Source organism: Agelaius tricolor, unplaced genomic scaffold (assembly GCF_023055355.1).
Source record: "Agelaius tricolor isolate 1412-34295 unplaced genomic scaffold, bAgeTri1.0.p SCAF_1, whole genome shotgun sequence".
NCBI classification, from domain to species: domain Eukaryota; kingdom Metazoa; phylum Chordata; class Aves; order Passeriformes; family Icteridae; genus Agelaius; species Agelaius tricolor.
Window position 1 is genome coordinate 25,399,736 of NW_027269261.1, and position 14,617 is coordinate 25,414,352.

Consider the following 14,617-nt stretch of genomic DNA (forward strand, 5'->3'; position numbering starts at 1 on the left):
TATTACCAGTACTCTTTGGGAAAGTTCTAATGTACAAAATATGATCTCACGGGATGTTTTATCTTATTGGCTTCTTGCCACGTTGCCAGAATGCAGTGTATTCAGGCAGAGGCACCCAAAGTGCATGCTTTAGCATGCAGAGAAAGAGTGCAAAGCTGGCTTTCATTTTCTACAAACAGATCCTAGTAACAGTCTTCCTCCTGCTGAATGGCTTTTTATTGTTGATTTTATGCTTTTGATTGAGTTATGTGGGTTTATGTTTTTGAGACATGTACCATATATTCACAGGAAAAGTCCAAGTTTCAGAAGTTTTCTTAAAGTGGATTCAATGCTTTTGAAATCTTAACTGGAAACCATCATTCTCTGCCTGCTCTCAAATACAGCATTTATCTATAGCTCTGCCTGCACAACTCAGGAAAGTTCCCTTACAAAACGTGTTTTTCCACCCTTTCTCAGAAGGTGCTACTCTAGAATAGAAAAGATAACTGGTTTGGTATTATGCTGAGTTTTTAAAATTGCCAAAAAATCTATTTAAGAAAATTCATCTTAAGAAATGCTATCTTGAAAATACTAACCTAGGAAATAACACCTTCTCAGTAACCCCTATGAAGAATTTTTGGTTTTCAAGCATCTATGTTGTTCAGTTGAACTGTTCATTCTCCTCCCATTAGTAATTTAATATCTGTGTTTTTCATAGAGCAGCTCAGCAGTGTGCCAAATGTTATTAGCAGAAGGGCAAAGCAAAAAAAGATTCTGATCAGAAATCAGAAGCGCTTCAGTGAAAGCCTGGCTCAAATATGCACTGAATGGAGGTGAAGTTGGCAGTTTCACTTGTGGGCAGTTCATGTGAGATCATTTAAAATGATCTGGGAAAAGGTCTGAAGATCAGCTCCTCAGTGATCTCTGCTTGTTTCTTGTGCAATAATGTATTTTCCCCCTTGTCTTCATCTTTATTCATCTAGCTGTATTATAAAATTAATAATTAGCAGTATATGAATACAGATACAATAATTTCTTTTTTTTACCCTGTCCTTTATATTTTTGCTCTCTTTCTCTCCCATAGCTTACTTGATCAGTATTTTAGCTCTGTTGAAGGAACATAAATACTGTTGCACTTGGATAATTTTTCTAACCAACAACATTTGAATGACTGTAAATTAAAAACCTGGTTTTGCTGAACCTCTGGTGATGCACACTCTTCTTATTTGCATTTAGGTCCCTGTGATAATATTCTGGTAAGATCTGAGATAGAATTGTCATTTCCAAGACAGGTTTCTGAAACTGACAGTGGAACACTCAGTACAACTTGGGTGATAAGGTAGTGCTCAGTGAAATAGCAAGGAGCATTTAACAGATTTGCAGAAATTATTATTTCCATGAAAGCGTTCAACCCAGAGAGAACCAGGGAGTTTAGAAATTGTGTAGAAAGTCATGCCCTCACAAGAGTTGGTCACTGTCTAGGTCAAGAATTAGATGAGGTCTAGACAATATTCATGTCCTGATGCTTTGCCATCCATAGTGAAAAACTTGATATGAATTTGAGCATCTGATTATGCAGCTGGTACCCAATTAATTTGTTGTTAGCCTCTTTAAGTACTGCATTTTAGAAATCTCATATTTTTCAGCTTGAATGGTGTTTCTCTGGCAGCACTTTTTATGGGATTTTGGAGCTGTGACCAACAAATACTTTTGTTCTTGTTTCTGTAACATTTTCTGCAATTTCTGCTAAGGCATTGACATATGTGAAGAACTGTGCATTTTTTTTAAACTCTCTCTGTGGTTATTTTAATTTTGTAGGATTTATTCAATAACCATCAAGTACTGAGATAAAGCGATATTCCCTGGAAGAAGCACAATATGGTCAAGTGCATTGGAAGATGAAAAGATGATATACAGAAATACTCTAGGGAATTCTAGTAATGTCAGTTTTGGAGTTCTTTCACAAGCTAACATAGAAGGGGTTTGCTTTCTGTACCAGGTTCAATGCTCAGTCTTACCTGAGGAGGTAAGCTTGCCCTGAGCACAGCTGACTCCACTTAATTTGAGGACAGTGATGAGGGTGTTATGCATGCCAGAGCACCCCAGCAAAGCAGTCTCTGCACCCACTTGAAGTTTACCAGAAAGAGGCTGAATTTGGCAATTTGTGTCCATCCCTCTCATTTTCATTTATAAAACCATTTGATGAAAACAGCTCAGGTCCCCTCAGTTTTGATAGTGATGGTTAACCTCCTAAACAGCTTGCCTTCAATCATAATTTCCCATTTAGAGTCTAATTCATGTTCAGTACTCAGGCAATGTATGTTTCATGAACTGCCCTGCTGTCTGAGGAAGCTTCAGCTATTTTTCCTTCCAAAAAGATATTTAGCCTTACTTCCCCAGCTGGACAAAGGCAGTGATGTTATCACTTTTCTGAAATATCAAAGTTGTCTCTCCTCATGGCAGAGAATTCCAAACTGTCCTGGAGAAAGCAGGTCGTGTGAATATCCTTGCTGTACTCCTAATTGTTTGCTCTGGCAGTTCCCAGTGAAGCAGCTGGTTGTCTTTGGAAAGCTATGTTTGTTGTTTTGGGTTTGAACATCATGTGTCTTTAATTTTCAGCACTAGCCACAGGGATAAGTATCACAAATATCTGCTTGAAGGCCTTTTGCCCTTGGGAACCCAATATATACTTGGCAGCCTCTCTGACAGTGAGACTGAGGGGAGAATCAAAGTTGACTCATTGCCTTATATCCCCTCAGGGAAAAGAAAGAATAAAAATGGCAATTGCTGCTTCATTCACTTGCCTGAGGCAAGTCTTTTCTGTTTTGTAGAGAATAAACTAATGTAATTTCCAAAAAAATCTTCCTTCCCTCTGTATGAAAAAATTATTCCATCCAGTATCATACAGCTAATTCTGAAGCTTGGCTTCCTCACATCCCACTGTGGTCCAAGGTGGACTTCAGAATTCCATAAACCTGCACATAACCAGAAATGGACATTCAGTGCCTACCTCCAACAGAATCTACTGTCATGTTCTTCAGCTCAGCATACAGTAAATTCTCATGAAAATGGGTTTGTGCAGTGCTGAAAATGGTGCTGCACAATGAAAATGGGTTTAAGCCTGCAGGTGGAGAGAAGCTGGACTGTGCTTTATTTATTGTGCCCAAGCTGTTCACAGACTCTGATTTCCTCCTGCATTATCATGACCAGCCTAAATGAGTATCTTGCTATGGCTTCCAGTGGAGAGATGCATCACTCTGCTTGTGGATATAACTTCCCAAATATTCCCCACTTTCTATGCCACACTGAAGTGGAACAATCATTGGTGTTGGTAACATCATGATGCAAAGGGGAAGCCTGAGCTCCAATGTGTGCATTAGCTAAAGATTACAGAGGGTGCCAGTTGAGCTCTGACTCTGTGAAATGTGGCTCGGCAGAGCTCCAAGCTCACACCAAGTGATGCCAAGACATTTGCTCATGTCTCCATTGCCCCTTATCTCAAGTCCTGAAACTGCCAGAAATAATTTTCCTTAATAGAAAAACAACATGCGTTTTTGCATGTTGCTCTTTTTTATGTAAAACTGATTAGTTTATGATTTTGATTTGAAAATAGAATTCAACTCTTGTATTTTTGATCTGAAAAAATCACCTTTCTTTAGGACAGCTTTTCCATTTTTCTAGGAAACTCATTCCTTTTATTTTATAATCAGCTCAACTCAGTACAAGAGTCTTATGGAAGATGGTGGCAATTATCAACTATGCAAGTCAAGCATTTTATTTTCCAGTCTCCAATTTTTGCTGTTAGTCCTGAAATACAGTGCTATTCTAGTGAATATGTTTTTGAGTTGATGAGGGATTTGTGATACTACTTAAAAACAAAAGAAAATTTTAGCTGGGGAAGAAACTCTCAATGATGAATGGATGTATTAGCTTAACATAGATCTGAACTTTGTCTTGCAAAACACTGCACAGCCTTTCAGTGATACAGATCCCATTGGAATCAGCTATTGTCTAACACTTTAAAATAATAGGGCTCAAAATGGTTCCAATTATTCCTGATTTGAAAGGTAAGTTGGAATAGCTTTTTTGATGCTTCCTTTGAAATATGATTGTATATTGCTTAATTATATTAATATATATATTTAATCACTGTGTCCAACACAGGGAATATGAACTTGATCCATAAGCAAGACCCTGTCTTTACACTTGCAGGAATGTGTGGCTGGAACTGATTGTACAATTAGCATTGGTTTTGCTTTGTAACAATTTCCTTAAGTTATAAGCACTTTAGTTTTCATTAAAGTATGATTCCATTTGCATTTTTCATGTCTGCTTCCAGTAATTTATTGGCATGCAAGAAGCAAAGCTCCTAAATCGGTGTTGTATATTTTATACAGAAGAGCCAGACAGAGGTGTGGCACAAGGTAAAGTTCTTCTGTTTCTCCTTCCTTCTTCCTTTTAGCTCTGCTCCACACTGAGGTATGGAAACCATCTTGCACAACATTACACAGACGTAAGAAGGCACCCTGTACTTGAGAAAGGACTGGAGTGAGAAAAACAAGTGTGATGTTAAGAGCAAAGCACAGCAGAAAATACTTTAGGAGGATCTATAAAAAGTTTAAATTGGTAAAGCATGTATGTGGGTGGGTTAGAAAGAATAAAGCATAATTAAGTTACTGAAGCCTCAGCAGGACTCTGAACATTGTTCAGTGTGCATTGCAGTTCGCTTTAAAGAAATGTCAAGAATACCACGACCTTAGAATGGGGACTTTTTTGGTAGTGCAGCATTAATTTCACCAAATGCACAAAGGCTGCCCTTTCCTGGGCTTTGCGTCACTGTGCTGCAGGGTACTGAGCGTATTACAGGAACACGTGAAGGCAAAAGTGCCACCTTCTGCAGGCTGATGACAGAGCAGGGCTGTCCATATTAGGCACAGCTGAAAGTCAGGGGAAACTTTGCCATCCTGCACAACAAAGGGTGCTGGGTCCCATCTTCTCCCCCCCAGTTAGTATAGCCCTGTCTGGGTGTCCCTGCCTGCACACTGATACCAGGAGAAGGGCGGATGGATGAGAGGAGGTAGCTTTGCCCTCTCTCCCTCTGAAGTATCAGGGAGCAGAGAAAAGCGTGACAAGCACAGAAAAGTCTCCTTGCAGCTACTGAATAGCATTTCTAATTGCTCTGTGATGTGAACAGTTTAGGTCCAATGCCCTCGTGCCATGAGTGACCCAGACACTGCTCTCTTCTGCTCCTCACCCAGCCCTGCTTGCCCTTCTCTTTCCCTGGAGCTTCCTCAGGGCCACCATGGCAGAGGAGCCAGGCTTCTTCTTTGCAAAAGGCTGTTTTGTGCCTGAGGCTGACAGAAGAAAGCACCACCATGAGCTTCATAAAGCATTTTGGAATGGAGCAAATCAGATCTGAGCCCAGCCATGTGAGTTGGCCTGATGCACACAGTGCAGGACAGGTGGGTCTCAAACTGAAGCCAGATGGGGAGTTTGGTCCCCAAATCAATAGGTAGCCTTTCATTTAACACTCCTTCTCACAGTTCCCAAAGCCTCTGGGAGTTGGATCTGCCCCTCGTCCAGGCCCATGTCCTGCCCAAAACACCCTCACAGGAACACTCAGCAGGCCCTGTCGTGGTGGGGGACTCCTGCACTGGCAGATTAGTGCAGCATTGTGGCTGGGAAGGTCATGTACAGCAGCTATAATTGTGAAATCATGAAGAGTAATGAGGATTTTAGCTGTTATTTTGCTCATAAATACACATTCTAATGTGCAGAAAAAAACACAGTGTTGAATGAAAGTATTGTGATCTTCAGGGAAAAAAAAGATGTTAGCCAGAAGTGCTGTGCCTTTCCATATGGTCCACCTAAAAAAAAAAGACCTTTTTAAGGTGGCTGCCAGCCAACATTTCAGAAATATTTTCTTTGTGTTTCTGTTCAAAGTGATTTATGTCCAAGTAGTCTCTAGCTGGTTCTCAAATTGCAGTAATGATTTTGATTGTTTGTTTATAGTTGTATCTGAACATTTCTGCCTGCCATGTCATCTGTTCTGACCAGCATAAGTGTCATTTATAGGCAACTGCTGTGCCCATGTAGAGTCCATTGTTCTGACTCGTTTCTGACTGTTGACATGTATTGGATATAAGTTTTTGGACAGAAAAAGGACAGTGTTCTCACCTTGTTGCCCAAGAAAACAAGTGTTTAAGGAAATTTTTCTGACAGATGTGTAGGGAAGTCAGGATACTTGGGCCAAGTGGCATTTTTTTCCATGGGAAAAGCTGAAATACTTTCCCATGAAAGAGGTGAGTCCAGAGCTGCGTGTCATCAACCCAGGAGCTGTGAGGCAATTGGACTGTGAGGGAAATGCAGTTGGGCCCAGCTGTGGTAAACAAGGCCATTGTGCAGGACACTGCATGGGGAACGTGCTCCAAGACCCCAGGATTGCCTACACCATGTCACAGAGGAGATTTAGTTGAGATGTTTGAGCTGAAAAGTCTGCACACCAGGCAGCTTGTTTTGCTCAGGCGAGACCCACGTGCACATTAATGGCTTGGATGTCCTTTAGGCAATTTTGTATGGCAACAGAGGGAAGGGAGAACAGATTTAAAGCAGGAAAAGAAAAGGGGGAGAAAGAGGGAATTGACAGTAAAGCAAAGTAGTGTATTTACTGAATCAAAATTTAAGAACATAATGTAGTTCATATCAATATAAATATCCGTATGACAAATTCAGCTGTCTGTTTCAGTGAAACAACACCCTTTTTTTTAAATAATAAGCTCCAACAAATACTTCAATGTTTTGAGAGAAGCTGAAAATGTCCACCATCATTATGATAAAACAAAATAGTTATCTATGTGGGTAGTCTTTTGCTTCTGTTTTTACCTTGTGGGAACAAGAGAAAAGCAGTTAAGGGACAATGAAGAAATTTAATGGTTCAAAGAGAAAAACACATAGTATACAAAGAGTTTGGTTGTTGGTTTGGGGCTTTTTTCTGCAGAAAGTACCTTTTCTTTAAGTGCAGCTATTTTTCTTTTCAAAAGACATCAGAGAGATTAAAACTAAAAAGTATCTTATTCTTTTCTTTAGCTGGGATTCCTACAGATTCATACACAACAGCCAACAGTCTGTTGTGATCACTGTCTCATCTGACTCAAATAAATCAGCTTCTATAATTTCACTCAGCAATTCCTTTACCAAGCTTATAACAAGAAAAAATTAAAAGGTTGTGATCTGATAGTGTTTCCACTTATGCTGAGTTCCAATGACTTTAAAAGAACTAATTGCACCCACATTAGAGATTAAAATATCACATTAAAGTGTAATGAAACCAAAAGCATGATGAACCTACTGCTGGCACACATTCTGAGAAAGGAATCCACCTTTTTGTGGAGGTTTTTGTGCTGGAGGGAGGGTCTTGGAGGCGAAGGCTTGGTTCTCTGCTTCATCCCCTTCTGCAGCCCTCAGTTTGCCTATAGACAGCCCTCAGGGCATCCCCACAGGCTGTTGCACAGAAAACTGTTCGAGGTGGAGTGTGTAGCTTTTAAACTTAGCATCTTTGGTTTTCTTGCAAATAATTTACCAGACATTGGAGATGAGAAAGAATGTAGAGTTTTTTCTGAACAACTGTCATTCTTCATCTTCCAGACAGCTTCTCCTTTCCAGCATTACTCTGCTGAATGAAAGTCCCAAAAGCAGTTTTGCTGCTGAAGGCAGGTGTGCTCAGTGGTAAAGCAAAGCCCACAGCTCCAGTCCAACTTGTCTCAGAAACAGAGCTCAGGAACAAGCAGGTTCAAGGAGCACCCCAGCTATCAGCAGTCAAACACTGTATCCCACATGCTAATGTTAATTTTAACAACACAGCCCTAAAATGAAATTTTTAGAAGGCACAAAAAGTACTGGGAGTGGAAAGAACAGAAGTTTTTGATGGGAGGAAGTAACATTCACACTTTGATAAGCTCCAAAAATGCCTTTTCCAAACAGAGGTGCTTTGTATTACACCATTCCCCTTGGCTGTTTGGGGGTTTTCCATTAGATGTAGGAACTTCTTGCCACAGTAATAAAGGTCAGGCACTATTGTGCCTCTTTTATGATACTGACTAGCACAAATCATGTATACAAACTCAGGAAGTATTTATTTATGTGGAATACATACTTAAATAGTGGACTACAAATCATTTAAAGATGCCTGTGATATGAATCATGCCTCAATTTCATGGATAAGTGGAAACATTATGCAACTTAGGAGTTTTTAAAGCACTAACGAATCTGAACTATACAGCAGACTGGAGCTGGACCTTTTCACCCCTTCTAATATAAGCTGTGGCGATTTAATATTCCTCACTAGGGAATAATGCTGACCTACAAGTCAGCAATATATTAGGCACCAGAGCCATGAACCTAGTGAGAACATAAACTAAACTGATTTTCAATTTTGGTACATTACAAAAAGGGCCATTATTGTGAGGTTAGAGATGTCAAAGTTGGTGACCTGGTATAATGAAGTATTCCCTGCCACATAGTCACGCATGAAAAGTAATTGGAAGCAGTATAAACTTTTAGAGGCTTAGGACTTTTTCCCTCTTAAATTAAATATTCTTTTCCACACATTTTTTTTTAATTAAAAATATAATTTTTTTTGTGAAACATCATAAAAGAAGAAATGATGCTCCTGCGAAGTTTGCTGTTGATGGAGAAATGTGTTTAGGAATGAGGTCACATCTTAACGCTTGGGTTACTTCCATAAGGCACTGATGAAAAGCAAGTTGCTACCTGCCAGCTAGGAATGACATTAAAATATTATGGCAGCATGTGACCAGCTTTAGAGCTTAAAATCCTGAAAGGACAGAGACAATGTCCCCTTTGAAGAACATTCCTGAAGATCACTTTACAGTTTCTGCTAAGCTTTCAAACAGAAAGTAAACTCCTTTATGTCTAAGCAGCAATGATTAAAGTTGTGCCTTCTCAGCTGCAAAGTCCACATCTGAAAACCCACCCCTAAAGTGTACACAGGTCTTTCAGCTTGTCCATCAGACATGTGGCCTAGCACTTTGTCTAGGGAATGGTCTTTTGATACTGTGGACTCCATGCTTCAGGAGTTCATTTATGGCTCCACATCCTGAATTTCTGTGCTGGATTTGACCAACTTATTTCTGATTTCCTCTACAGCATCATGTGAGTGGGCACAGCATCTCTCCCCAGGAACTAGACTGCAGAGGGCACTCCTATATAAGAAGGAATTGCAGTTTCCAGGCTCATTTACTTTTTGCCTTGATGATTCCTTGTAATTTTTTTCTCTTTTAATAATTAATGACACTATTATTGCACTAAAAGGAAAATCTTATTATTCTTGACAATTGGTTTTGTTATGATTATTTAATTTCCCCCTCTCCCCAAGTTTATACAATTACAATGGCTGTCAGTGCTCATATCATGTTCGGGTCATCAGTCTCAGAAATTAAACACACACAGAAGTACAACCTACAATATTCCATCCCTAGGAATAGCTTGAGCACAGCAGCACAGGGAGTGCATCGATGAGGACAGAGATGACCTTTGCCAGGTGCCTGGCAAGCAAGAGAAATGCTGTCTGAGGCAGACCATCCATGGAGCAATATGAAAACCCCTTTCCCCTTGCCCCATCTCCAGGGCAGTTTGTTGGAAGCATTACTTTGGTGTGGATTTCAGCTGTGGCTGTGAGAACAGAGGCAGCCTCAAACAACAGTTCCTGAGCTTCCTGAGGTGGATTTCTGCCCCCTGAACTTATTGGGAGATGAGGCTGGACAAACAGGCTACGACTCAGTGTGGCCAGAGCTCTGCAGTTTGCTGGCACAGTGGTAGGAGTATGTTGACTGGGGACTCTGAGTAGCAAACAGCTGGGTTAAGGCTGCCAAAATGCAAACTTCTCTCCAGAGCTGTGATACTGGGCCACTGAAACCCTGAGAAGCCCCAAGATTAGGAAGCAGTGTAGTTCCTGACAGCTTCAAACACACACATACACACACATGCACACACACTGCCCCCATCTTTATCAGCTACAGGTAAAACCTGCAGCAGCATCATCCAGCAGCTCTGCCTTAAGGCTGAATATCTTAAACCTAACAGAAGTAACTCTAGAAGTTCAGATGGAGTCTATGGAGCTCCTACATTGCAGTTTAAATGTCCTTCCAATTTTTAGCTTTGTTTAATGAGAACATGTCTGCACTAGCCTTGGCTCCTGCAGGGGATGCAGCTCACGTATCATCCAGCTGACAGCAGAAGGGTTCATTTTGTTTCCTGTGGGTAATGGAAAGTGATCTTCCTTTTCACACTTACTTCTGGAAGCCTGTCACAGGGAAAGTGTAAGATCAGGCTAATGCTATGCAAAAGGCTGACTGAGCAAGGAGAGAGGGACCTGGCTGTGGGAGCAGCACACACTTCCCAGCTGAGCCTTGAATCGTGTTTATTTTCAAGCCAAAGGCCTCATATTTCAAGTGAGAGATTTGCTCAGTAAAATGCATGCATTTCATATTTCATTACCACATGCTGTATGTCTCATACAGTGGTTAGAAATGAAGGAGTGTGGAAAGGACAGTTATTCAGGGGAGCTGTAACCATAAAGATTCCATTGAATAGGATTTTCCCTTGTTCCAAACTGTTATCTCACTAGATAAAAACATTGTGCTTTATGATTAAGCTGATTGTGTTGGACAAGCCAGTCTGGCCCTAGAAGCCTGGATTTTCAAATGTGCTGAGCACTGGCAGCTACAAGCAAAGTCAATGGGGACATTTAAAGTGCAAATAATGCAGAGTTCTTTAAAAATCCAGGCCAGAGGCTGTCTGTGAAATGGGAGTAGAGATGCTACCTTGCCTCACAGGGGTGCTGTGAACATTTGTGGCACAGCTACTTACACTAGTGAGAAGTTACACTGAAAAGTCCAATGAAAAAACATTTCTTTTTTCAGATCAGGGTTTGATTATAAATATTAAAATGGGGCCTCAAGCCACAGAGTGAAGAGGAAATAAATATGTAGACTGAATGGACAATAGATCATGCCCCTCCCTCCCAAAATAGGTTAAAAATAGTATTAGACACACTACATGAACTGAATGAATGTCATGTAGGCCTATCTAACTCTAGAATTCTCTACAGAATTCCTCCTGAAGCAATTATGTGGTACTTTTTTAAAATGTGCAATATTAGTACAATATAAGTATAATAAATATGCATAAACAATGTGCATTTGAGTAAAAAATCTTCATAGATAGTCCAGTAAGGAGAAAGGAAGATGATTAAGGAACTGATGCATCTGACATGCAAAGGGAGCCTGAAAGAGGTGGAACTGCTGAGCCTGGACAAGAGCCTGGTGGGAATCCCATCAATGTGTGCAAAGGGAGGGTGTAGAGGAGACAAACTCTTCTCAGTGCTATCCATTGAAAGGAAAAGAGGTAAAAGGCACAATTGAAACACAGGAAATTCGATTAAAAGCATTTAAGTTAAAGATAATTTTACTACAAGCGTGATCCAGCACTGGACAAAATTGCCTGGTGAGATTCTGGAGATATCCCCAGAGATGTTCAAAATTCATCTGGACACAGTCTTAAGCAACCAGTTCCCATTGACTCTTCTTTTGGCAGGAGTTTGGACTAGATAATCTTGAGAGGTGCTGTCCAAACTCATCCACTTTGTGGTAAGTGAGGAAATATTTTTTGAATTTCTTCTTCATTCAATTTCTTTGCAGAATTGATAGAATAGATTAAGTTGCCTTCTGGTTTGGGTTGGGGTTTCTGCTTTCTTTTCTCCTTTATCAACTTTATTTTTTCTTTTTTGAGGATGCTGCCCTCTAATTTTAGAGGTCATTGTAATCTTGTGCTAAGTCTTCTGAGGTTGGAACCTTTATTTTTTGCACATGAAGTTTCAGAACATTACTGAGTGCCCCACTGACAAATTCAAGACAAATGCAAAATAGGCATGGATTGTAGCAGAAACTGAAATGAAAATATTCTCCCTAATGTCACTACAGAAACTGAATTTATTTCAATGTACTTTTCAACTGAATAGGGAAAGTACTTGTAATAGGTAGGGACTAATTGGCCCATAACTACCTATAAACTGAAGAACTGACCAAGAATGAGATCTGACATCCTAATAATAGTGGTAAGGTGAAATAATGGTATAAGATCAGAAATTTGTAATTTAAATCTTCTGGGGGTGTGGTTTTAAGGAAATGGAAATACCAAAGTTGAATACCCATAAAAACAATAATTAGAATTTTCAGTAAATATTGCCCTGCAGTCTGCTGTTACAGCTGAGACAGTTTTGTAATGTCTTAGATGCCATGAAAGTGATTTATATGCTTCTCTTCCTAAATGTTAGGGAAAACTGTATTCTGTTGCAGTAACATATTTCCTGTCTTTCCATGTATGATTGTGACTGACCTATATATCACTTAATATTCATTTTTGCTAGGTTTTCAAACTAGTATTTGACCATATAATGACTGGCATGACATAAACTCAGCAATGTACCCTGCCAGAGTAATGGCAGCACTTCTAAATACTGCTGTATAAAGGATGGAAATACAGCAAACCATTTAAATGATTAACACAGTTACTATTACAGTCTGGAAGAAAATTACACAGTGATTCACAATGTTTTGTTACTCTAATAGTTACTTGTGTTTGGATTGTGGTAACATTCAAAAACTGTTCAACACAGCTTCAAAAAAACCCTATCAAAATCCATAAATACTTCACAGGCAAGCAGAGACAGTGCTGTGTCACATTGCACGTGTTAGTTATGGAAGATCTTCAAATCAGATATCAAATATTTTCTTTCACAATTTCTTCTTTTTCTCCTCTTTAACTATTAGTTTTTTAACTATGTGTTCCAGTTGGCCTGCACAGCTAATTCTTGCTGGTTTTGTTTGGGTTTTTTTCCCTTGTAGTACTCTGAAAAATGCAACTGTCTGGTATATTTATATCATGTGAGCATGTAATGTATGATATTAGATCATCTTTTTCTCATCCAAAATTCTAAGTAGAATGGCTCTTCTGTGCCTTATCTGTCTAGTTTAAACAATGCCCTAAGCACTGAATTTTTTATAGTGGTATCTGGGCTGATTTCCAGATGGACCAAGTTGTATATGGTTAATGGTTGGACTCAGTATTAGAGTCCAGGCCTCTTCCAACCATAATGATTCCATGGCTCTATGCTGACTGGAATCCCTCACAACTTTATTGTGCCTGCTGACCAGATTATTACCTGTTGAATAAGATGAGAATGAATAAAAGTGAGTATTTCTTTACGTTTTTCTTTAAGTTTCTTTAAGAAGGCAGAAGACAAAATGGAGTGCTGGCAGTGGAAAGGAAAGACGAAGACATCCCTTAGGCCCCAACAGAGAGACCAAGAAGCTTGAACCAGTATTTTCTTCCTTTGAAGGAATCCACTGACAAGTGTTATAAACCTCATTTTCCAAATTTCCTGAGCTATAGCAAGGATTATTGGTTTTGGTTAAAGACTGTTTCACAAACTTGTAGGAGTCACTGAGGTGTTTTGCTGACTCCTTCCTGTGCCATGCTTGGCAACCCAAAACAGGATGAAAATGGCCTTTTTAGAAACAGCAGTTAAAGGACCCAAAAGGCAGTTTCCATCGAACATTTTTATTCTCAGTTGGGGGTGTTTGAGCTATTTATGAAGTCCAGATAAAAAAATTAACATTTCTGAATAATCTTAGAATAAATTATGAGTGGCACCATGCTGAGTTGTATACCATTTTCTTCTCTAAAAATATTTTCCATTATATTTTGTGGGACATTTCTAACTCAAAGGATTCATGCAAAAAAACCCAGACTATTATTACAACAGTATAGAGGGAAATGGCACAAGCAGAATGATAACTGCAGACAATAAAGTATGGATTAAAATGTAGTTAATGCCTTTGCTTGCTTCTAACTTTTAAATGAAGTTATATAATACCACAAGGCTTATATAGTGCAAGAAAAACTGTGTCCGATATTTCTGTCTCTTTTCCTACTATTTTTTTAATTCACATGGGTGAATGCTAAACCTGAGAGATAGAAAATGAAGAATATATCTCTGTCAAAAATATTTATTCTTCTAGGTGACATTGGGGGGCACAGAGATAATATTTTCATCAACATCATCATTTGTGCTGCAAACACACTGAACACAACAGCTGGAAGAGGGAACCTTGGGCACTGTGTAATCACATAATAAAAAGTAGTGCTTGTTCTAAAGTTTGTGTTTAAAGTATCATTAGACAGCAAGGAGAGGGAGCAGGAACACCAGGATGTGGCTGGAAAGGGAGGCAGGAGAGGCTAAATACCTGGCTTGGTATGGCTCAGAAAGCTGAAGCAGCAGCGGGAACTGCTCTCTCCTAAATCTTAGCCAGACCTTCCATAGCAGTCTCAAGTAAAAAGGAGAACTGGAAGACAAATAAATTTACTAACTTTTAATCTTCCTTCCATGGCAGCTTTAACTGCTTCAATTTGAAGTTCAGATGAAGGTTGAGTCTTGTTTTATTTTATCTAAATGAGTTCATCTGTCTCATATCATGGCTTTACCCTGTTACGCATTTTAGCCTTCTGCTCTTTTTCATGTGAAGTAGTAAATACTGGCTCTTTTCAACAGCTGAAATGT

The 14,617-nt window shown here is 39.5% G+C and overlaps 1 long non-coding RNA gene across 1 annotated transcript; it reads left to right on the forward strand.

The window, feature by feature from the left end:
* The first annotated feature begins 10,308 nt into the window (after positions 1–10,308).
* LOC139589047 (uncharacterized) lies at positions 10,309–13,712 on the forward strand. Its single transcript, XR_011678924.1, has 2 exons — positions 10,309–11,645; positions 13,277–13,712. It is a non-coding gene; the product is annotated as an uncharacterized lncRNA (long non-coding RNA).
* Positions 13,713–14,617: the final 905 nt, after the last annotated feature.